This window comes from Mercenaria mercenaria, unplaced genomic scaffold (assembly GCF_021730395.1).
Source record: "Mercenaria mercenaria strain notata unplaced genomic scaffold, MADL_Memer_1 contig_3116, whole genome shotgun sequence".
NCBI lineage: Eukaryota > Metazoa > Mollusca > Bivalvia > Venerida > Veneridae > Mercenaria > Mercenaria mercenaria.
Genome location: NW_026461227.1, coordinates 56,541 through 80,741, shown reverse-complemented (window position 1 = coordinate 80,741; position 24,201 = coordinate 56,541). Strand labels below are relative to the sequence as shown.

Genomic DNA, 24,201 nt, shown 5'->3' with positions numbered 1-24,201 from the left:
TTCATAAATTTGCTAAAAATAAACCAGAAGGCCTAGGTCTTAGATATTTGATATGTAACATTTCCTAGTAGACTTCTACAAACTTTGTTCAAATCATGACCCCCGGGGTAAAATTAGCCCCGCCCCAGGGGTTACTTGATTGTACATAGGAAAATCTTCCAAAACATTTATAAAATCATCAGTTTGACATTTGAAGCATGTAGCTCATAATACTCTGGTGAGCGATCTAGGGTCATCATGACCCTCTTGTTTTATTTTTTGCATTTTAGGTTGTGTCTCAGTGGTAACGATCAAAACCATACAAAGATGCATACAGATTGTAGATGGACGTGTTCTCAGATTTGGAGCATATCTGATTTGTATGTTACCTTTTCCTTTTTTGTCACGAAGGCAACACTAGTATTAACATTTGTTTGTGCTCTTACACACGTCTGTATGCTTAGTTTAGCTGGACGTTTTGAAGAACATTGAGAGCTATTCTACTCACATGGGCGACGGAATCACACCTCGGTTAAAACTTTATTTGCAAGATCATATCTCAGTACCATTGTATGTATTTACACATCGCTCTACAAAAATTGAACCAAGTTAGATAACCCTTGTCTGAATTTTAAACAAAATCTGGCCTTTTTTCTACTTAAAAATTTCGGTTTACATTATGTATGCAATAATTATCAAGCTATATCTCAGTAGCATTATAAATCTTCACACAATGCTTCCCAGACTACTGCAATAACTAAGTTGGATACCTCTTGGTTGAATTTGAAACAAAGTGTGGCCTTCTTTAGCTCCACTATTCGGATTAAAGTATCATAGGGGTGTAATTCTACTCACCCCGGCGTTTGCGTGAGCTTTTTCGGCAACCTTTGTTTTTCTTTGTTACTGTTGCTTATATCTTTGTAACTTCACATTAACATTGTTTAGCATGCAAATAAAGTATGTGCAGGGGCTGGGCCCATTATAACTTGGTGTAAAGTTATTGGTACCCTATAATCATCATCTGCATGTATGGTTACAATCCCCATAACTCTATTTGTATTTTTGACAGAATTTCGCCCTTTTCATACTTAAGGTGTTTTGGCAAGCTTCTCAGTCATAAATGTTACAGCAGTAACCAAGTGAGATTACTCTTGCTTGATTTTAGTTTAAAGTATCTACCTGTTTCGACTTAGAAAATTTGGTGAAGGTTTTCATACAACTAACAAGTCGTATCTTGAATGTCGTGTGAAAATCTTCACCAACTTTTTATGCCCCCGGCATCTACTGATGCGGGAGGCATATAGTGATTGTCCTGTCCGTTCGTCTGTCCGTCCATCCGTACGAGGTTAACCAAATGGGACCGTTTCGTCTAGCATCAATACCCCTTACTACAATGACTTGATACTAATGCAGATGTAACTTGTGACCATTCCTCATCTTCAGACATCACCTGACCTCAGGTTGACCTTGACCTTGACCTCATTTTGGACTTATGGTGCTTTATATGGGCCATCTCTAGGTTCACCAAATGGGACCGTTTCGAATAGCATCAATACCGCTTACGAGAATGAATTGATTTGAACCTTAAGGTGCAAAATCTATCGACAATGATGCCACTAGGGGCATCAAGCGTTTATTGGAGGCAGCTCCTTGTTCTTGGTTGATTTTAATTTAAATTATGTTCCGTTGTCTACTTAGAAAGTTCTACGTATCAAGTTGTATCTCAGTAAAGATTGAAACTGCTCGCAATACCCTATTCTCATCAAAATTTCAAGGCTAAAAGAGCTCTTGGTTGAAATTAATTAAAATTATGTCGCATATTTCTCTTGGAAATTTTGCTTGAAGTTTTGCATGCTAGTTGTTGCCAAAATAAAACTTCAGTTTGCAATAAATTATATTTGTAATAAATCATAATGAAATGACTTAGTTATGTCAGTCTTGTCAATAATAGCCCTTGTTTGATTTTAGTTGTCTAATAGTCGAGCACGCTGTCTTATGGACAGCTCTTGTATATACGCAATTTGAAGCTTGGCTGTAATATTTTCTATGGATCGCTTTCACTGATTTTAGTCATTTGTCTCATGCAAGTGGTGTTTTAATGAAAACAAGTTTTGTAAAATAGTTTTATTGCCAAGTGAGACATTTACGTTTAACAAAATCATGTTTTCTTTCTTCATGCAATTCAGGTTGTGCTTTAAAAAGATAGTGTTCTGAGGCAAAGATCAAGAACATACATACATATCATGGACGATGACGGACGAAGGTGTTGTTAGATCTGGACCATAAATGGTGTGTATGTTTTCATATTTTCTTTTTTTTTTTGGAATTTCTATAGGTCCGGCTAGAAAAAAAATTAGTTTCAGTTCTTAAAAATGCCGTCCTATGTCTTAAACACACAACAGGGTTTCCATTGAAACATACATCTACATCTAAGCAATGAAATAAATCAATTATTGGCGGTTATAAAGCAGATTTTAAACATATAAGGTGTGTATGTTTACTTTTTATTTTGTGGCAACACTTTGGTATATATTTTTTTCTGTTACATGCCTTTCTATTTCTGTACACACAGCTGCTTACATCTACATCTAGGCAATGGTATAATGGATGATTAATACATGTATTCAGATGAGCAGATTTTGGGTGTGAATGTTTACATTTTGTTTCTGGTGGCAACACTTTGATATATTTGATCTTCTTTTTACACATACCCTTTTGTTTCTATACACACAACAGGGTTACCACTGAAATGTACCTCTTCATCTAGGCAATGGTATAATGGATGGCCAACGTTCAGATATACAGTGTTAAACAGAATTGTTTGGAGTGTATAGGCTTCGTATGTTTACTTTTCCTTTCTTGTTACAACACTTTGACATATTTATTTCAGATTTTACACATGCCTTTGTGTAAATATACAGAGTACAAGGTTACCATGGAAATGTACCTCTACATCTAGCCAGAGATAAATGGATGACCGACGTCCAAGTCACCGAACAGCAGTGAGAGAAATACTGCAACCGATCACGTGACAAACGCTTAGTTTTGAATAGCATAAGCCTTGCTAAGATCTGTACATAAATTCAGGTAAAACTTGAATTTAAACAAAAATCCGAGTTTATAATAGTTGTGCTTACAGAGAATCCAATCTACATTGTATGTTTTTGTTTCATTATGTGTGTTCGGTGTTTGCTGTTTTGTCAGGGATTCGTTTACATTGGCTAGTTTGTTGTGTTTGTGATGTTGTTTGAGTGTTTGTTGTGGTGTTTTGTGGAAAGGCTTCAGTGTTTGTTTTGGTGTTTTGTGGAGGTGTTTCAGTGTTTGTTGTGGTGTTTTGTAGAGGTGTTTCAGTGTTTGTTGTGGTGTTTTTTGGAGGTGTTTCAGTGTTTGTTGTGGTGTTTTGTGGAGATGTTTTAGTGTTTGTTGTTGTGTTCGTGGTGTCGCCTGTGTGGTTTTCTCGGTTGTAAATGGTTTTGTCAAAAGGGGTTTTTGTTAGTGCAGATTGTTTGTCGAATCGGGTTCTTCGTCTTTCAGTTCGTTATATTGTATTTTGTTTTTACCATTAGCGATATGATATTACTGTTTATTCATGTACACAATTACATGAATAAATTAAGTATTGAGGTGTGTTTATATAATTTCTTGTCCTATCAATTTTAGATAGTTAAGACGTACCATAAATATGCAGACGACAAGTAAAATGTGCAGACGACATCTGGGTAAGCGCGCGCAACTGTTCTATTGTATATCTGCTTTTATTAATCCCCCGCTGTGGCGGAGGGATTATAGGAATGGTCTGCATCCGACCTTCCGTCCGTCCGTCCGTCCTTACGTCCGTCTGTCCGTCCGTCCTTCCGTCTGTAACAAAATCGTGTCCGGTCCATATCTCATAAACCCCTTGAAGATTTTCATGAAACTTGGGTCAAGTGATCACCTCATCAAGACGATGTGCAGAACCCATGAGTCAACCTTGTCGGTTCAAGGTCAAGGTCACAACTCAAGGTCAAAGGTTTGAGCCTGCCATTTTGTGTCCGCTTTATATCTCCTAAACCCCTTGAAGGAATTTTATAAAACTTGGGTCAAATGATCACCTCATCAAGACGATGTGCAGAACCCATGAGTCAGCCATGCCGGCTCAAGGTCAAGGTCACAACTTAGGGTCAAAGGTTTGAGCCTTCCATTTTGTGTCCGCTCTATATCTCTTAAACCCCTTGAAGGAATTTTATAAAACTTGGGTCAAATGATCACCTCATCAAGACGATGTGCAGAACCCATAAGTCAGTCATGCCGGCTCAAGGTCAAGGTCACAACTTAGGGTCAAAGGTTTGAGCCTTCCATTTTGTGTCCGCTCTATATCTCCTAAACCCCTTGCAGGATTTTCATCAAACTTGGGTCAAACGATCACCTCATCAAAACGAAGGCAGAACTTATGAGTCAGCCATGTCGGCTCAAGGTCAAGGTCACAACTAAAGGTCAAAGGTTTGAGCCTTCCATTTCGTGTCCACTCTATATCTCCTAAACCCCTTGAAGGAATTTTATAAAACTTGGTTCAAATGATTACCTCATCAGAACGATGTGCAGAAATTATTAGTCAACCATGCCAGCTCAAGGTCAAGGTCACAACTAAGGGTCGAAGGTTTGAGCCTTCCATTTGGTGTCCACTCTGTATCTCCTTAACCCCTTGAAGGATTTTCATCAAACTTGGGTCAAATGATCACCTCATCAAGAACTCACGAGTCAGCCGTGTCAACTAAAGGTCAAGGTCACAACTGAAGGTCAAAGGTTTCAGCTCTGTATCTCCTAAACCCCTTGAAGGATTTTCATGAAACTTTGGTCAAATGATCACCTCATCAAGACGTTGTGCAGAATTCATGAGTCAGCCATGTCAGTTCAAGGTCAAGGTCACAGCTAAAATCAAAGGTTTACCCTTTCACTATCCATAGCAGTGGCGGGGTATTTAGCTGTCCTTCAGACTGCCTTGTTCGTTTTGTTTTGTATTGCTATTTTTCCACTAGAATGATGGGGTACTCGGGAAAAAAAGTCACAGCAGGATACAGAGACGCAGACCAAACAAAATGTGCATTTCTCTTTATCATAAACGGGTATGTATATTGCTACCTATGTTATCCTATTTTGCATGTATTTCTCTGCAGATTTTTCCAAACTGATGGCTGATGTTGAATACAAGCACATGTGAAGATATAATGTTGTAGATATCGCAATGGTTTAGCGGACGGTGCAGCTATGGTAAGTAATGTTGACTTCACAAGCACTGCAAGGAATTCACAATGGTTTAGTGGATTGTGCAGCTTGGTCGTTTTTCTAGGGCACAACGGGGTATGTAATTTGTATATGTCATTAGTTCATTTCTTAAGCTATATTTGTAATAGGCCTGCAGTTTTCAATCAAGTTATGCAGATTTATTTTCATTTAAATAATTTTTCTACAAATTCGATATATTCTGGTTATCATAAAAGCCTACATTATTTAAATTATTTTTATTGTAACCGTATCAGTTGTTAAATAATGACTAGCAGTATTTAGTTAGCAGTGCATGACTTTAAACCTTTAGAAAGCTAAGGTCGACATTTCTCCCAGAGTAACTTGAGAGCTTCGGGCATGCGCATACAGTTTCTGGCTTTGGTGATTGTAAAGTTCGAAGTATTTGGTGAGAGACTAACCAACGAAGGACACAAACCATCTGATGAGTAGCAGTTTCCTAGACCATACACGTAAGGACTTGTAATTTATAACGTACTTTGAATATAAATCGTTGATTCAGTTTTGTTACACTATGAAGTGTCAAAGGTTTTCATGATTGGCGTAATTTTACCTAAAGAAAACTTTACTGGGTTCACTGCAATGCCGTGATCTAAATAAGGCAAGCGTTTCTAAAATACAAAATTTTATCTTTTGTTAGTAAAAAAGTAAAAAGTGTCTTTTCATTTTCAAAGAGGGTTGAAATACTCCGCTTTCAATACGTGACTTTAGTGTAAGTATTGGTGAGAAACCCAGGAAAAAATAATGCGGCCATTTATTATATTGTATTAACAGGAAGAAACTTTTAGTTAATGGAACTACAATTGCCACAGGCCTGCCTTGCTGGTACCATAAAGCTGCCGATAAACAGAGGTGCACTAGTACCTGTCGATACCGGTCACCAGAGACGCACTGGTACCCTATCGATGCCGATCATCAGAGGTGTGCTGGACCCCTTATGTCATGATGTCAACATATTGATCAGGTGTTTTCAACCAGGTAGGTAACTAACTTGCTTAAGAATTGCCGTTTACGCGGCGCGAGTCGATCAAGAATGTATGTTACACTTTTGGTTTCTGACTTAGCCGTGTGCTTGATGGAGAGCTAAATTCTACTGGTTAAGGAACTTAATCCGGTTATCTTGAGCTTATTGACTTATCTGAAACAATGTAAAGTGTGAAAGCTGCTGTTGATACGGACTAATATCTGGTTCTGTCACATAACTTTCCTTATTTTTTTCCGAACATGACTTTTCTGAACATGTTGAGGGATTTGTCAAGTTATGTAACATTGACTGGTAGTTATTTAAATGTTACAAAATAATTATTTCGAAAACTTAAGGATAATATCTAAATGATATAAGAGGATTTATAACATGCAAAATAGTTGTCAATTATATCAAGCAGACGACACCAGTTGCTTCTACCAGACGAGCCTTAACTGTCGTCATCATGAACGCTGATACTGACTTGTATAACATACAGATCTCAAAGGCGATGCCAGTTTGTAAGGCGTTTGTTTCGGAAATAAAAATATCGACCCTAAACTGAAGAGTTTGCTCTGTCTTAAAGTACATCACTTAGCAACCAATAGATCAACTGCTTCGTAATATTAAATGACTAAAATTAATTTAGTGTCATATGCTGTCGTATGTGCATTGAAAGTTAATTAATGTAAGACCTGTAGGTAATTATGTCTCCCCCAGGAGACAGATTGTTTTTGCCCTGTCCGTCCGTCCGTCTATCCGTCCGTCCTTCCGTCCGTCCGTCCGTACGTCACACTTCATTTCCGAGCAATAACTGGAGAACCATTTGACCTAGAACCTTCAAACTACATAGGGTTGTAGGGCTGCTGGAGTAGACGACCCCTATTGTTTTTGGGGTCACTCTGTCAAAGGTCAAGGTCACAGGGGCCTGAACATTGAAAACCATTTCCGATCTATAACTAGAGAACCACTTGACCCAAAATGTTGAAACTTCATAGGATGATTGGTCATGAAGAGTAGATGACCCCTATTGATTTTGGGGTCACTCCGTCAAAGGTCAAGGTCTCAGGGGCCTGTTCATGTAAAATCATTTCCGATCAATAACTAGAGAACCACTTGACCCAGAACGTTGAAACTTCATAGGATGATTGTACATGCAAAGTAGATGACCCCTATCGATTTTGGGGTCACTCCATTAAAGGTCATGGTCACAGGGGCCTGAACATAGAAAACCATTTCCGGTCAATAACTTGAGAATCACTTGACCCAGAATGTTGGAACTTAATAGGATGATTGCTCATGCAGAGTAAATGACCCCTAACGATTATGGGGTCACTCTGTGAAAGGTCAAGGTCACAGGGGCCCGAACATTGAAAACCATTTCCGGTCAATAACTTGAGAATCACTTGACCCAGAATGATGAAACTTCATAGGATGATTGGTCATGCAGAGTAAATGACCCCTAACGATTTTAGGGTCACTCTGTTAAAGGTCAAGGCCACAGGGGCCTGAACATGGAAAACCATTTCCAATCAATAACTTGAGAACCTCTCGACCCAGAATGTTGAAACTTCATAGGATGATTGTTCATGCAGAGTAAATGACCCCTATTGTTTTTGGGGCCACTCCGTTAAAGGTCAAGGTCACAGGGGCCTGAACATTGATAACCAGTTCTGACCAATAACTTGAGAACCACTTGACCCAGAATGTTGAAACTTCATAGGATGATTGAACATGCAGAGTAGATGACCCCTATTGATTTTGGGGTCAGTCTGTTAAAGGTCAAGGTCACAGTGGCCTGTTCATGTAAAATCATTTTTTGGAAATAACTTGAGAACCACTTGACCTACAATGTTGAAACTTAATAGGATGATTGGACATGCAAAGTAGATGACCCCTGTTTATTTTGAGGTCACTTGATCAAAGGTCAAGGTCACAGGAGCCTGAACAGTGTCTGGAGAACCACTAGGCCAAGAGTGTTGAAATTTAGCGGGATGACTGGACATGCCAAGTAGATGAACCCTATTGCAGCCAACCGTTTTTTGCTCCTGACCCCTATTGACTTCTTGCCTATAGGACTTTGCATTGGGGGAGACATGCGCTTTTTTACAAAAGCATTTTCTAGTTAGATTTGTTTCGAGAAATATGCACGAGTTCTGCACGAGTGCAATATTATTCCGCTGCAGAACAAGTACATATTTCCCGATACAATTCTAATAATCTTTTTATTACATACGCATCTACACTAATATGAAATATTTAAATGTTTCGGATTTCATTGTAATTTAACAGAGTTTATAACTGAGTATGTGATAAATAATTTTTCAGCACTGATCGATGGTTTTAATGGAATTCAAAGCTTGATGGACATATCGTCTGTATTTGTCCTGTCGTACTCACGGTAAAGAGCTCTTCAACACCTCTTGCACAAAACAAAAAAATCCTGGATGGCCGGGCAGACGAAGACTTCAGTCAGGTAAAGATATATTATTTCATAACGTTTGTTCAGTTAGTTTGAAAGTTATTTGTATGCAGATTGTAAAATGATAAAGTTCCATAAACATGGTAGACGGTATTGCGGCAAAAATATTCTGGCAAGTATGTATTATATAAATAATATTGCCACAAAAATTTTTGACACAATGTGCTCACACAGACTGGCAAATATGGAAAATGTTAACGATAAGAGGGGATTTTGACCGTCACGGTGATATCTGGTGAGGTTCAGGTACTGGGTAGAAACCAGTTCGCAAAATTATGATAATAAATAAGACCTCTATTACTACCTTATGTAAATTAATTCAGTTTTACATGAACGTAGAGCTACTTTAAATCAGTGAACATGAAATTCAGACCATATTTGAACTTAGGCTATGTCACCAACAGACTGATATCCGAGAATATACGAATTGTTGTTACATGCTCATTTCTTTTACCCGTTAAGTTATAATGGTACCGGAAACATCAGTAATTTTCCGTACACTGACGCCTGAATTTCGTATCTGGTGCGTGACGTAATTCAGTGTGTGTTGTTGCACTATTTTTTCTATTTAGTTCAGTATTGTCAATTATATTCAGGCTATTTCATAAATTTATGATATTTACATTATATTTATACGTGTAGATGCGTATGTAATAAAAAGGTTATTATCTTTGCATCGGGAAATAGGCACTCGTTCTTCAGCGGATGAATATTGCGCTCCTAAAGTCGCGCAATATTTCCGCTGAAGAACTCGTGCATATTTCCCGATACAAAGCTAATAACCTATAATTATCTGCAAATTGTTTATCTCTAAGAGTTTTCAGATAGGCATAGAAAATAATTTTTTTTGCCTGCATTAAAGGTGAATTATGATACGACGTGTTTTATGCCCACGGTATCAAAGGCCCATGAGGTATATAGTGTTTGAACTATCCGTCTTTTCGTCAGTCACATTTCTTTTGTACTCGGCTGCTTTTACGGTTCATATCTTTTTGAAATGAAACATGGTTTACAACGTTAACATTTAACTGACATGTGCATATTGTCCGAATTTTCATGTCATATTCTTTTGGAGTTATGGTCCTTTTTTCGACTTTGAAATATTACAACTAAAGTCTGTTCCATTCCAAAGGTTTACCCCAACTTTGGTGTCATATGACAAAACTACGACACTTACCGGCAAAGTAAACATGGTTTGATAAACTAAAAAAAAGTCACCCTCGAGAAATTTAACGATTTTTTTCTGCTTTGCCAAATATCCAAATAAATGACAAATTTATATTTTCAACGGCAGTCTCCCATTGTAATTTCATGTCGCCATTGGAGTTTGCTCTCTAAATTTAAGTATAACGGGAAAATTCACGTGAATTTTATCGGGAGCGACTCAAAACTCATTTCGTTTACAATTCCCTACATGTAAATGCATTGAGTGAACTGAAATTTTGTGTTTGAAAATATGTTATTTAGATTTAACAAAAATGTAAATTGACTCACTTTTAACCTATCAAAGGTGTAAACACTCCAAAAATCTTCCTAGTCCTCTGTAGCTCTATCCAGTCCTCAGTGAATCAATTGTACACAAACAAACATTTACTATACGCTCTTGCATACTTTCGAGCCGGCGGAAGTCAGTGCGCGCGCAGGCGTATTGAACATCTCGCGTTAAGTCCCACTCTCGTTTAAAACGTGGTTGCTAGGGGGGGAAATGCCTTAATATTCACATGTAGTGCATTTTCTCGATTAAATACACATAGTCATACCACAATATTACCTGTATTAATTGACATTCACGTCTTTAAGAACAACAGAATATATCGAACCCTTGATTTGTTGTTTGTTTGGATTTCGTAAATTTCGTCGGCTGTTCTTCAACATTCACTTTCGGTTTAGAAATCGGTCTTGTTCCCAGAATAGAAGATCATGTCCCCCATAGCAACCGTATATTAATACGCGCGGAATTCTCCCAAGATTCCAGAAAATTTTTGACTTTTATGGACAAAATTCGAATAATCACTACCCGCGACTTGGAAGTTGAGGCTTCTCTCAACCGCCCGAAACATGTCCTGGCTATTTTCCACCTTGCAAAGCTTCAACTGGATCAATTTTCATGTAGTTTCTTTTAGGAGAATAAAGAATAAATATGTCACGTAGAACTTGTTTCTGCGCATAATTTATGCAAATAAGCTACTTTCCAAAACATCTGCGCAAGTTAATTTGCCCTGGCAGACAGGTGCACGAGGGGAGATAATTTTGACCTCACGTTAGAGTTACTTGTTCTTTTTGTTGTTATTGTAGCCAGTAAAAGCTTGGTAAAGAAGTTTGTATGTGTTGTAAACAAACAAGCTCTTTTACACATCGATGAAATTCAGCCATCAATCGCACCATGCCCTTGAAACGATGACTTGTTCAATTTAACATCATTCCAAACGCATGGTTCAAAGATAACCTGTATTTTAGCATCTTTACTGAAGTATTTACAGTCCGCCACATATCCAATTTCTTTCACAATTTTCAGTTTTCAAAATACAATATTCGCCATATCGAGTCCCGCTTGTGTATGCTTCTTTTTCTCCGAAAGAAACTTACGACGTATAAGATAAATGACGTAGTATTGCTGGCAATATGCAGATTTATTCGAGGCGCACAAGGGAAGAATTACACAGGTGTAGATACACAATTAGCCGACAGAAGATAGACATCTTGACGTACATCACGCTATAATTAAATTTTACTTTTTGAAATATATGTTTAAAAAATGCTTAATTGCTTATCATTTCATCAACCTAGCTGGGTTTTTTTGTTGTTTTTTTTTATTATAATTTTGCTGTTTAGGCCTATATGAAAGCATCTCTTTTTAAACCTGTGACTTACTCTTGATCCGAAGGCTGCTAATTTAGATTTCTTTAAAAGCGAAATCGGATCGCGAACACATTCTCTCTGTTTATTAAATTATTATTATCATCATTATTATTATAATTATTATGTCAGATTTATATTTGACTCAGAGAGAAGTCATAGAGTGTAGAATATTGTTATTTATAACCGCCGATTTCAGTTATGAAATATATCCCCGAACTATCATTTTATCAACTTTTATTGTCCACAGGAGGTACGATGTCCAGAAACAGATCTAAACATTCAAATACTATTTTCAGATCATTCATGAATAATTAACGGTAATGTGAGCTGAAACTTGTTTCCGTTAAAGTTTTACTTTAGTCTTACATTATTCTTGAAACTGCCAGTCAGGGTTTTTAACAAACTTTACGGGTTTGATATTTTCTTTTTGTTCCTGTTCATTATTTTTATATATCGTACATTTCTGTTGAATATGTAGGCTGGAGTATGCTTTTAAATTCCACAAGATATGACATTGTGCGTAATCGTCGCAAGTGTTACGTCACTTCAGTTTTCTGCTGGATTAAACGAGCACAGATTAATTATTGTCTCTGGCACAAAGTCTTGTTGACAAAGTCCACAGAGACCGATTAATAATTCTTTTTTTTTCGGCCTTTGCTCACACGTGTATCATAATTGGCACGTGACGAGGCGCGCGATCGAAGAAAATATAATAGAATGTTCAAAATGATAAGCAGAAAGTGTAACATAGGCGTAGGAGCAGCGGGACCTGAAGGACACCCACAAATATGGTGTACAGCAAGGACAACATAAGGAGAATGCCCATGTGATACAAAAATATCGAGACGTTCGCACGCACATTAATTTTGTTTTTCTTTTTAGAATGTCCTTGTTCTTTTGTGTTTGTTTTTTTTCTATTTTCTTATTTATTTATTTATTTATTTATTTATTTATTTTCATGTTGAGGTGGCCTAACCTGAATTTCCCCAAGAATTAACATATTATGATAACAAAAACAGTCTTTTCAAATATTAACTCGGGCGTTTTAATTTTGAGTTGACCCCTAGTTTATTGCGCTACGGCCGCCGCCATATTGGAAAGTCGACGTAACGTCATATAGCATTACGGTCTATGGGGAAAAAAGAAAAATCCAAGATTATATCTTTGAAATACACTTTATTGAAAAAATGAAAAAAAGGTCTAGAGATATTGATGTATGGTATATAAATATGTTTTTTGGACGATGTTACCGATACTGATAATTCAGAAACGAGGTAAACGTAATAGGTGGAACAGACTTTACCTCAGAACATCGTGTACTCAGCTGTCAGTTTCTACCCGATTCCAATGAAACATAAGTGGACATGTATATATTGTCGGAACCTCGATGTCTGTTTTTTTCTCTCGAGTTATGGCCTTTTTCTCGGACGTCGAAATATTACGGACTAACGACCAAATCAGAACACTGTGTGCTCATGTCCTACAATTCAAATGAAACTTGGTTAACATTATCAGCTTGAAGTACATGCTCATTTTTTTCTGGAGTTCGGTGTCCGATGTTTTTGGAGTTTTGTCGGTGTTTTAAATTCTTAGTAATATCTAAAGAACATTTTCAGTGGTCAATTGTTATACGATGTTGACATCATTCTTTTCCTTTCTTTCGGCAATTACTGACAACTGTAATTTTATCTTTACATATTACACGGTTCTATTGTTTGGTTTGTTAACTTGGTTTTAAAGACATTGATTCAGTTGGTCTTGAGAAATCCTGCATTTGTAATTATACATATTTTCTCCCTATTTGGAGATAAACCGCACTTTTTGCATAAGGCATGGTTTGGCGCCAATACCAGTAATTCATATTTTTAATATGACCGAAACATTGCCAAATGGTACTAATTTCAGTCGGTTTATCGCAACATTTTACTTGGACTTTATCATACTCTCCCTGTTTAAAACCCCAAACTTTATTTTAAAACCAAAGTATTTGATTAATAAAATACACATTGTTATCTGCAAATTGTTTATCTCTAAGACTCTTCAGATAGGCATAGAAAGATTTTTTTGCACGCATTAAAGGTGAATTATGACACGACGTAAGTTGTCAGATATATTTTATGCCCACGGTGTCAAAGGCTCATGGGTATATCAGTCCATCCGTCTGTCAAATTTCTTTAGTACTCAGACTGCTCTTACAGTTTATATCTTATTGAGATGAAACTTGGTATACAACATTAACATTTAACTTACATACGGATTTTCATGTCATATTCTTTTGGAGTAATAGTCCTTTTTCGGACATTGAAACTTTGAAATATTACAACTAGATCAGAACATTGTGTACACAGCTTCACATATAGTTTCCACCAAATTCCAATGAAACAAAGTGGACCCACAGCATTGTAAATGATTTTAAGTGAACGATATTAAACAATATATGAGTCGCGCCATGAGAAAACCACTATAGTGCGTTTGCGACCAGCAAAGATCCGTGCTGTCTGGGCAGGATCCATGCTGTTCGCTAACCGTTTCTCTAATTGCAATAGGCTTTGAAAGCGAACAGCAGATGCGCAGGCTGGTCTGGATCCATGCCGGTCGCTAATGCACTATGTTTGTTTTCTCATGGCGCGGCTCATACAGGCAAGAGAATTACTGTGAAAAGACATGCCTGGCAATCGGTCGCCAATCATTAAGCTATTCTTAGCATATTTTAATTGAATTTCATGGATTTTACTGGTTATTGTAGCACCAGATGTACAAAGTATAATTATTTCAGGTTTGAAAAGGCAAGAAAACAGTTTTACGAATCGATTGCAGAAACATATCATCATGCCGCCCTGTGTTTGTTATTTCCAACAGATGACAGTGCGATGCGTTCCAGGTAATACCTTTAAAAAGTCTGTTTGATACTAGCTCTGTCTGTAAGCAATTAATGATTTTTAGCTCGACTATACGAAGTATAAGGAGAGCTATCCTACTCGACCCGGCGTCGGTGTCGGTTAAAGTTTGTTTTACACTTTTCTCCTTTTTTCTTCTTATCTCTGTAATTACTTGATGGATTTGATTCAAACTTAAAATAGTTATTCCCCATCGTCACCCACATCATCTGACATAAAGGCCATAACTCCGGCACCAATATTTCATAAATTATTCTCAATTTTTACTTCGATTTTCAGGTTAAAGTTTTGATACACTTTCACTCTATCACTGTTATTACTGAATGGATTTGATTCGTACTTAAAATAATTGTTCAACATCATCACCCACATCATATGACACAAGGTGCATAACTCTGGCACAAATTTTTCATGAATTATTCCCCCTTTTACTTAGAATTTCAGGTTAAAATTTTGATACACTTCCTCTCTATCTCTGTTATTACTGAATGGATTTGATTCAAACTTAAAATAATTGTTCAAAATCTTCACCCACATCATGATGACACAAGGTTCATAACTCTGGCACCATTTTTTCAAGAATTATGCCCTCTTTTACTTAGAATTTAAGGTTAGTTTCGCTGCATTTTCAATATATCTCTGTTATTATGAAATGCATTTGATTCAAACTTGAAGTAGTTGTTCCACATCATTACCCGCATCATATGACACCAGGTGCATAACTCTTGCACCAATTTTAATGAATTATGCCCAATGTTTGCTTAGAATTTTACTTATATAATGTTTATATGATACACTTTATCTTGACCTCTCTTATTACTTAATATTTTTGACACAGACTCAAGCTATTGTGCAATATCTTCATTCACTATTGGAGTCATTAAACACTCCAGTGACAGCTCCAGTGCACTCAGATGTGCCCAATTTCACTATCCAGCATAGGAATACTCGAGCACGTTGTCTCCTGTGACAGCTCTTGTTTAGCTTTACTATTCGGAGAATAGGGGGGCTATTCTACTCGCCTTTCTTGGTTAAAGTTTTTCAGCAACCTTTGTTTTTCTGTCATATCTTTGTTACTATTGCTTATATCTTACTGTAAGTTCACATAAACATTGTCCAGCATAAAAACAAAGTATATGCAGGGGCTGGGCCCATTATACCAAAGGTCAAGGTCACCAAGGTGTTATACTTAGGTTATTTTTTAGGTTAAAGTTTTTCGGCAACCTTTGTTTTTCTGTCATATCTTTGTTACTATTACTTATATCTTATTGTAACTTCACATAAACATTGTCTAGCATACAAACAAAGTATGTACAGGGGCTGGGCCCATTATACTAAAGGTCAAGGTCACCAAGGTGTTATACTTAGGTTATTTTTTAGGTTTAAGTTTTTCAGCAACCTCTGTTTTTCAGTCATATCTTTGTTACTATTATCTATATCTTACTTTAAGTTCACATAAACATTGTCCAGCATACAAACAAAGTATGTCCAGGGGCTGAGCCCATTATACCTAAGGTCAAGGTCACAAAGTTGTTATACTTGGAATTATTTTCATGTTAATTTTTTTTTTCATAAACTTCGCACTTTGTGCTCAGGGTGAGGTATTGTGATCGCTCACCGTCCGGCGTCCTTCCGTCCGTCCGTTCGTTGTACGTCCGTCCGTCGTCCGTCCACACTTTCCTTTAAACAACATCTCCTCCTAAATCAACAGGCCAATTTTGATGAAACTTCACAGGGATGTTCCTTGGATGGTCTTCTTCTGGGGGCCTCCGTGGCCGAGTGGTTAGAGTCGTTGACTTCAAACCATTTGCCCCTCATCGATGTGGGTTCGAAACCTCATTTGGGGCGTAGAATTCTTCACGTGAGGAAGCCATCCAGCTGGCTTACGGAAGGTCGGTGGTTCTACCCAGGTGCCCGCTCGTGATGAAATAGTGCACGGAGGGGCACCTGGGGTCTTCCTCCACCATTAAAGCTGGAAAGTCGCCATATGACCTAAAATTGTGTCGGTGCGACGTTAAACCCAACAAAATAAATAAATAAAAATTGGATGGTCTTCTTTAAAAATTGTTCAAAGAATTGAATTCCATGCAACCGAAAGGAAAAACTTTAAAAATCTTCTTCTCAAAAGCCAGAAGCCCTAGAGCTTAGATATTTGGTGTGAAGCATTGCCTAGTGGACCTCTACAAAATTTGTTCAAATCATGACCCCGGGTTCAAAACTGACCCCGCCCCAGGGGATTTTACATAGGAAAATCTTAAAAAATCTTCTTCTCAGAAACCAGAAGCCCTAGAGCTTAGTTATTTGACATGTAGCATTGCCTAGTGGACCTCTACTAAAGTTATTCAAATCATGAGCCCGGGATAAAAATTGACCCCGCCCCAGAGGTCACTTGATTTTACATAGATTTCTATAGGAAAATCTTCAAAAAAAATTAAAAAAATAAACCAGAAGGCCTAGAGCTTAGATATTTGACATGTAGCATTGCCTAGTGGACCTCTACAACATTTGTTCAAATCATGACCCCCGAGGTCACTGACCCCGCCCCAGGGGTCACTTGATTTTATACAGGAAAATCTTCAAAAATTGTCTAAAAATAAACCAGTAGGCCTTGATCTTAGATATTTGACATGTAGCATTGCCTAATAGACTTCTACAAAAAAATTTAAATCATGACCCCCGGGGTCAAACTGACCCCGTCCCACGGGGTTACTTGATTGTACATAGAAAAATGTTCAAAATTTTCTAAAAATAAACCAGAACGCCTAGAGCTTAGATATTTGACATGTAGCATTGCCTAGTGGACCTCTACAAAATTTGTTCAAATCATGACTCCTGGGGTCAAACTGATCCCGTCCCATGGGGTTACTTGATTGTACATAGAAAAATATTCAAAATTTTCTAAAAATAAACCAGAAGGCCTAGAGCTTAGATATTTAACATGTAGCATTGCGTAGTGGACCTCTACAAAATTTGTTCAAATCATGACCCCCGGGGTCAAAATTGACCCCCGCCCCAGGGGTCACTTGATTTTATATAGGAAAATCTTAGATAGTTGATATGTAGCATTGCCTATTAGACTTCTACAAAATTTGTTCAAATCATGACCCCCGGGATCAAATTTACCCCGTCCCATGGGGTTACTTTATTGTACATAGAAACATCTTCAAAATTTTCTAAAAATAAACCAGAAGGCCTAGAGCTTAGATATTTGACATGTAACATTGCCTAGTGGACCTCCACAAAATTTGTTCAAATCTTGACCCCCAGGGTCAAATTGACCCAGCACCAGGGGTTACTTGATTGTACATAGGGAAATCTTCATAAATTTGCTAAAAATAAACCAAAAGGGCCTAAAATATTAAAGTTTTGGGGCCAAAAAATTTTGGTTTCAACCCCCAAAAAACCTCACCCAGGTGGGGGCGATAAAGGGCCACCCGGGCCCCCTTTTTTAAAATTTATTTTTTTTTTTTGCCCTCTTTTTCTGCAAATTTTTTTTAAAAGGGGAAAGGGCCTATAAAAAATTATTAAGATCTGTCCTACCCCCTTTTCTGGGCGTCCGCGCCCTGGGGCCCAAATTTCAGTTTCAGGTTTATATTTTTTTATGCATTTTCACTTTAACTCTGTTTTTCCCAAAATCTAAATTTATTTTAAAAACCTCAAACATCATCAAAAAACATTGACATAAGGCCCGGAAACCCCATCTGTCATGAATACTTTTCCCCCCTTTTAAACCCGGAAACTTTAAATTCAGGGATTCTAAACCCAAGCGAACTCGTTCTTACTCCTCAAACTGAATGAAACTATAAAAATTCCCTTCCCTTTAAATATTATAAAAGTCAATGACCTAGGTTTCAAAAGTTCTTTTTTTTTTTTTTTTGGGTCGAAAATATATTTCTTTTTTATTTAGCCCTTTTTCAAGAAAATTCTGATTGGGGTTTGTCGGCGAGTTTTTTTCCCTGAGTCCACATGTAACTGAATGAAAATTACATTTATTTCCCCCGGCAAACCTTAAAACCCAAACTAAAAACATAGCTTTCATAATCTTAATATCATTTTAAAAAAAAATTTTTAGGGCCTTTCCTTTAGCCCCACTACTTGGGAATATTACTCGCCAATTGGGCCCGGCCCCCCAAGTTTTGTTCAGCTTTTGTATTAAGCGGGGTATTAGTACCCAAAAGGGGGAAAAATGGGGGGGAAAATCCCACACACTTGTTCATTGAAAAAAACGGCCCTGCACTGCCCCAGGGGCACTACTTTCCATTTTAAAAAATTTAATTTTCCCTTTTTTCGACTTAGCATTTTAGTTTTTTTTTGTATCCCAGTGGAAACCCCGTGCCCTTTTGATGGAAAAAAGATTGAAATTTTCCCAACTTATTCACTGCTTGAACTGTTTTCCTCCCCATGGCTTTCCCCCCGGGGGCGTCACACATTGGAAAAAAAGTTTTGTTTGAAAGGGACGTATACTATCATTTAAAGATACCTAAAAAAAACTTTGAAATTCCCTTTTTATACGTCCTTTTAAAAAAACGGGGACGTATTATTGGAACGCCCCCGGCGGCGGGGGGGCACGTCCGCAGATTTTGCCGGGTGCATGTCTTCTTCATGCATGGAGAAAATTTTTATCTTCGCAGAATTTTTCCACCCATCCTTTAAGGGGGAGGGGTCTTTGGGCAAGAATCTGGTCCCTAGGTCAAAGGGCCCAAGGGTCACACTTGGGGAGGTTAAAGGATAAAAGAATGAAAATTTTTGTCCGGAGAATTTCTTTTTCCCAAACATAAGGGATTTTCCCTATAATTTTTGGCAAAAATGTTCACCACCATGTGACGGAGTGCCCGGGCACAAGAACCGGGTCCCTAGGTCAAAAAATCAAGGCACATTTAACCCAAAGGGAAAGATAAAAAAGAATGACTTTTTTCAAAGGCATTTCTCCTTCATATAGGAGGGAAGTTGAGGGGAAAAATTGGGCACAATTTTACCTCATCAGGGGGCGGAGGAATTTGGGGCAGGTCCCTTCTTTAAAATTTTTTTCCCCTTTGTTGTTATTTTTAAAAATAGCTTTTTTCCCCAGTTGTTACTAAAAAAAACTTTTTTTGAAATTTTTTTAAGCTCACCTAAACCCAAAAAGGTTTCAGGTAAGTTTTTGAGGGGCCTCAATGTCCGGGCGTCCGTCGTGCGTCGTACGGGGGGGCGTCTTTCCGTTGTCTGTCGTCAGTCCGTCAACAATTTCTAAAAAAAATCTTATTAAAAACCACGGGCAAAATTTACAAAAATTTAAAAGGGAATATCCTTGGGTAACCCCCCCTTTAAAATTTTTATTCAAAAAATTTTAAAATTCCATACAGAACCCCAAGATGCAATGGCAACCGAAAGGAAAAATTTAAAAAATTTTCCCTTGCCCAAAACGGCGGGCCCTGGGTTTTTGATTTTTTGATATGTAACATCATCTAGTATTTCCCATACCAAGGTTGTACAAATTATCCCCCCCAAGGTTAAATAAAAGGGCCCCCCCCTGGGGTCACATTTTTACATAGACTTATAGAAGGAAAATTTTAAAAAAATTTGTCTAAAACCACAAGGGTAAGCCTTGGGAATTTTTGCATGTGACATCATGAATGGGGCCCCCTAAATAGATTGCCAAATTAAGCCCCCGGGGTGAAAAAAAGGGCCCGCCCCGGGGGTCCCCCAAATTTTTCCCTAGACCTTTATAGGAAAAGCATTTAAAAAAACTTCGTCTGAAACCACAAGACCCTAGGCCTTTTTATTTTGGTATTAGCAAATTTCCAGTGGCCCTTTTTCCCAAAATTGTTCAAATTGTGCCCTCGGGGTGAAAAGAAGCCCCGCCTAGGTTTCTTTTTTTATAATTTGTTTTTTAGGAAAAATACTAAAAAAAATTAAACTGATTTATATTTTTCCCGATGACCCAAAATAGGGGGCATTTGACTGTGAAACCCTTTACCCCTGACCCCACTTTCTTGTTTTTTAAAATAAAAGCCTTGAAATTTTGGGTGAATATACAGTTTTGCACACCATTTAAAAATTTCCCTTTTATCCATGAATATGACCTACCCGACCTACTGTTTTAAAAATTTTTTTTCACAGTTTGACTTTTGAAACAGAAGCCCCATATTTCACGGTGAGGGGGATCCGGGTCCCTTTGTGACCCTCTTGTTTTAAAATAAAAAAAATTTAAATTGACCACCTTTTTGCGGTACCCCAAAAAGATGTTCCCTTTTAAAAGGGAAGGGGGTATTTTAAAAAGTATCTTACCTGTAAGGAGATTTACAGTAAAAACTACAAAAACCAAAAGAATTTAAAAAAACCCTTTTCCAAAAACAGGGCTAGTGTGAAGAAATTTGCTATGACGGGGGGATATATTGTGACATTCTGGCACCCTGTTGGACCTAAAAACCTGGGTTTAAAATTTTTCATGCAAGAAACTATATAGGGGATTTTTAAAGCATTAGCTTTGAAACCCTTTTTTTCTAGGGCAATAAACCCAAATTTTTTAGGGAAACAAGTAAAGGGGGGCCCCCAAATCGCATTATTTTCGGGCAGATTATGCACTCTTTTTTTAAAATTTGAAAATCCTGGGGTAAAGTTATGCAAGCAAGCTACTTTTCTTCAAACCGATGCAGAATGAATTTAAAAATTAAATGTGTCTTCCCCAGTTATAAAACTAGGGGATAGCACAAAATTTTGATAACTCTGACATTTATTTTGGCAAAAATTAAAATGCCTTGAAATTTTTAAATTATGGTCAATTTTTTCATGGGAAGTTACTATCTTTCCCAAAAAAATGCAGATACTGGAAACCCAAAAATCCACAGATATTTTTTAAAAAATAGGGTAATATTCTTGCTTCGAATAGGCAGCATTGGCTGTCGTATTGGGGAGCTCTTGTTTTTTATAGAAAAATTTTTAAAAATGTGCACAATTTTTTATCAACATTAGGTTTAATAAAAATAGAAATAAACCTTTTCGCAAGCATTTCGTTATAAAAAAAAACCGCCTTATGTTATGCGAAATTATAATTAACCCCCCCCCGATGAAATCGGGAGAGGGGTATTGGAAAAGGGGTTGTCCGTCCTCCGCAGGGCCCTTTTTTCATTAAATAAACCCTTTTAGAATTTCGAAACTTGAAATAAACATGAACCAACTTTCTGCAAGATGCCCCTCAATTTTTTGTTTTTATTGGCCCAAAATTTTCCTTTTGAGTTATTTCCCTTTAATTTTAAAGAAAAATGTCCGTCCCCCGCCATTTCTCAAACCCAAACGGTAGAAAATTTTATCCAAAATTTATATAACATGAACCCAAAATACTGTGATGATGCCCTTCAAGTTTTTTTTTCGATTAGTCAATTTCCCTTAGAGTTATTGCCCTTGATTTAATGAAAAATGCACAAAAATGTCCGTGGGCAGCCATTTCTCAGTTACTAGCAAGTAGAATTTCATCAAACTTGAAATAAATATGAACCAACATACTTTGATGATGCCCGTCATTTTCTTTTTTTTATTGGTCAATTTTCCATACAGTTATTGCCCTTTAATTGTTTAAAAATCCACAGATTTGTACATAACACCAACCAATTGGAAGAATTTCATTAAACTTCTTTCATTCTTTTCCATGAACATTTATTATAAACATGTGAAGTTGTGTACCCACACCTGGTCGCCACCTTGCCTTGGTCACACCCCCTCCCCCCCCCCCCCCCCCCCCAATTTTTTTTTTCATTATTAATTTTCCATCAATATTTATAATCAACATGTAAACTTTTGTACACCCCCGCCCCACCCACCCACACACAAAAACATCCATTTTCTGTTAATTTGATTTTGACTAATGAAATTATTTGCTTCTTTGTAACATTCTTAACTTTTTGCTGGATATATTTTTTTGCCGTTCCTCACCACAGACCCTTTCGGCGGGGGATACCAATTCATCGAATTTGCTTGTTTCTTGGTTATTTTGTTTTTGTTTTGGGCAACTATAACAGCTTTGAACCTTCATACATTTGTTTATTATTATTCAGTTAGTAAATAGGCCAAGAATCATAATATTTTTCTTGCATTTTGTAGCATGAAAGCCCATTTAAATTGACAAAATTGGTATTTTTGTTACTTTTGTTTTGGGTCACTTTGCTTGAATACTATAGATTTGAAACTTTATACCTTTTTATATGCCCGTTTAAAAAATCGGACATTTTATATAATGGCGCATGATTGCTTGCGTCTGTCTGTCTGTCCGTCGTATTTCGTGTCCGGAACATAACTCAATAACCATTCAAGTTATTAACTTTAAACTTGTCATAAAGGTTTGTGGCGATTAGACAATATGCAAAGTGCATAGGTCAAAGGTCACAACAGCGTAAAATATCTAGTTTCTTGTTGTTTATATGCTGCCTTTGATTAAATATTTCCATTCCAAATTTTTTATTTATTTTGCTTGCGAAGGAAGGGGAGAGATATATTTTTGCTGATTACTCTGAATAGAAAAAAAAAATCATGAAATATTTAGTTAAATTTGATTTGACCTTACATCTTGAAGTATTTCGTGTCTTAATTATTTATAATCATTTTCAGATTGATTTCAAACACACAAGAGAGAAATATATGCGGAAGGAAGAAAGAAGTATGATGAATTCACGACAAACCTTGCACAGGATATAAGCATGACACCACCACAGCCACCCTGACACAAGCATATTTAAACAAATTAGAAATAAGCTGACATGTTTATAATCATATCCCCACGTACAAAGTGTATGGGGTTATATTGGAGTCACGTATGTCCACCAGTCTGTTCGTCCGTCCGTCCATCGTGTCCGCTTTCATAAAACTGACATCAATTATTAACCACATCAAGACGGTGTGCTGAGCTCACAACCCATGTCACTAGGTCCAAAGTTAAGGTTACTCTTTGAGGTCAAAAGTCATATAGTTTAACTTCATGTCCGCTCCATATTGTCTAAATGGCTTGGAAGGTACAAAGCTCGACTACTCGAATAATAAAAATGATTGTTATACTTGCCTTTGCGTCGGTGTCACTGTCACCGATGTATTCAAGTTAAAATTTTGTAGCAAGCTTGTGTCACTATATATTCTTTACTACGTATACTTCCCCTTTTAACTTCAAACTTCATATAAGTGTTAGTCTTGGTACGGGACAGACATGTATTACTTTTAGAGTCTGGCTTCCTAAACGTCAAGGTCACTGGGTCAAACATTATAACAGTGCGGGTTAAAGTTTGACAAACTTCTAAATTTCACATATCCTTTAACCATATAATCACCAAACCTTACAAAAGGATTGCCCTTAGGAAAGGGCAAACATCTTTAGGTTTAAATCAGCTAGGTCAAAGTTTAAAGGGGCACTGGGGTCAGATTTATAACAAGGGTGGTTAAAGTTTTTATGGCACACTTCTCAGTTTGAACATAAACTCATCTGTTTCTTTGCACTGGTATCCCGATATCCAAATTTTTAAGCCCTACCCCACACTGTCTATACCCCAATCCCGACACCTACCCAGAGATACATTCCTCACACAAACTTACATTTCATATTCCCTTCATCTCCACTACCACCTGTCTTCCCCTACTTCCACCAATCCCATTTCACCACTTCTCGCTCAAAAATAAGAAGATTATTTTACATTTTCTTTACAATTAATTAATTGTAAATAATGTAATCTTGTATCATTTTGTTTATATGATGTTTAAGTATCCCTTATTCCCACACTTCT

At 37.2% G+C, this 24,201-nt stretch overlaps 1 long non-coding RNA gene across 1 annotated transcript; it reads left to right on the top strand.

Annotated features, from left to right (window-relative positions):
- Window positions 1-252: 252 nt before the first annotated feature.
- On the top strand, window positions 253-23,677 carry LOC123562924 (uncharacterized). Its single transcript, XR_006688678.2, has 9 exons — window positions 253-359; window positions 2,166-2,268; window positions 2,870-3,066; window positions 5,133-5,316; window positions 5,552-5,711; window positions 6,034-6,237; window positions 8,552-8,699; window positions 14,341-14,445; window positions 23,042-23,677. It is a non-coding gene; the product is annotated as an uncharacterized LOC123562924 (long non-coding RNA).
- Window positions 23,678-24,201: the final 524 nt, after the last annotated feature.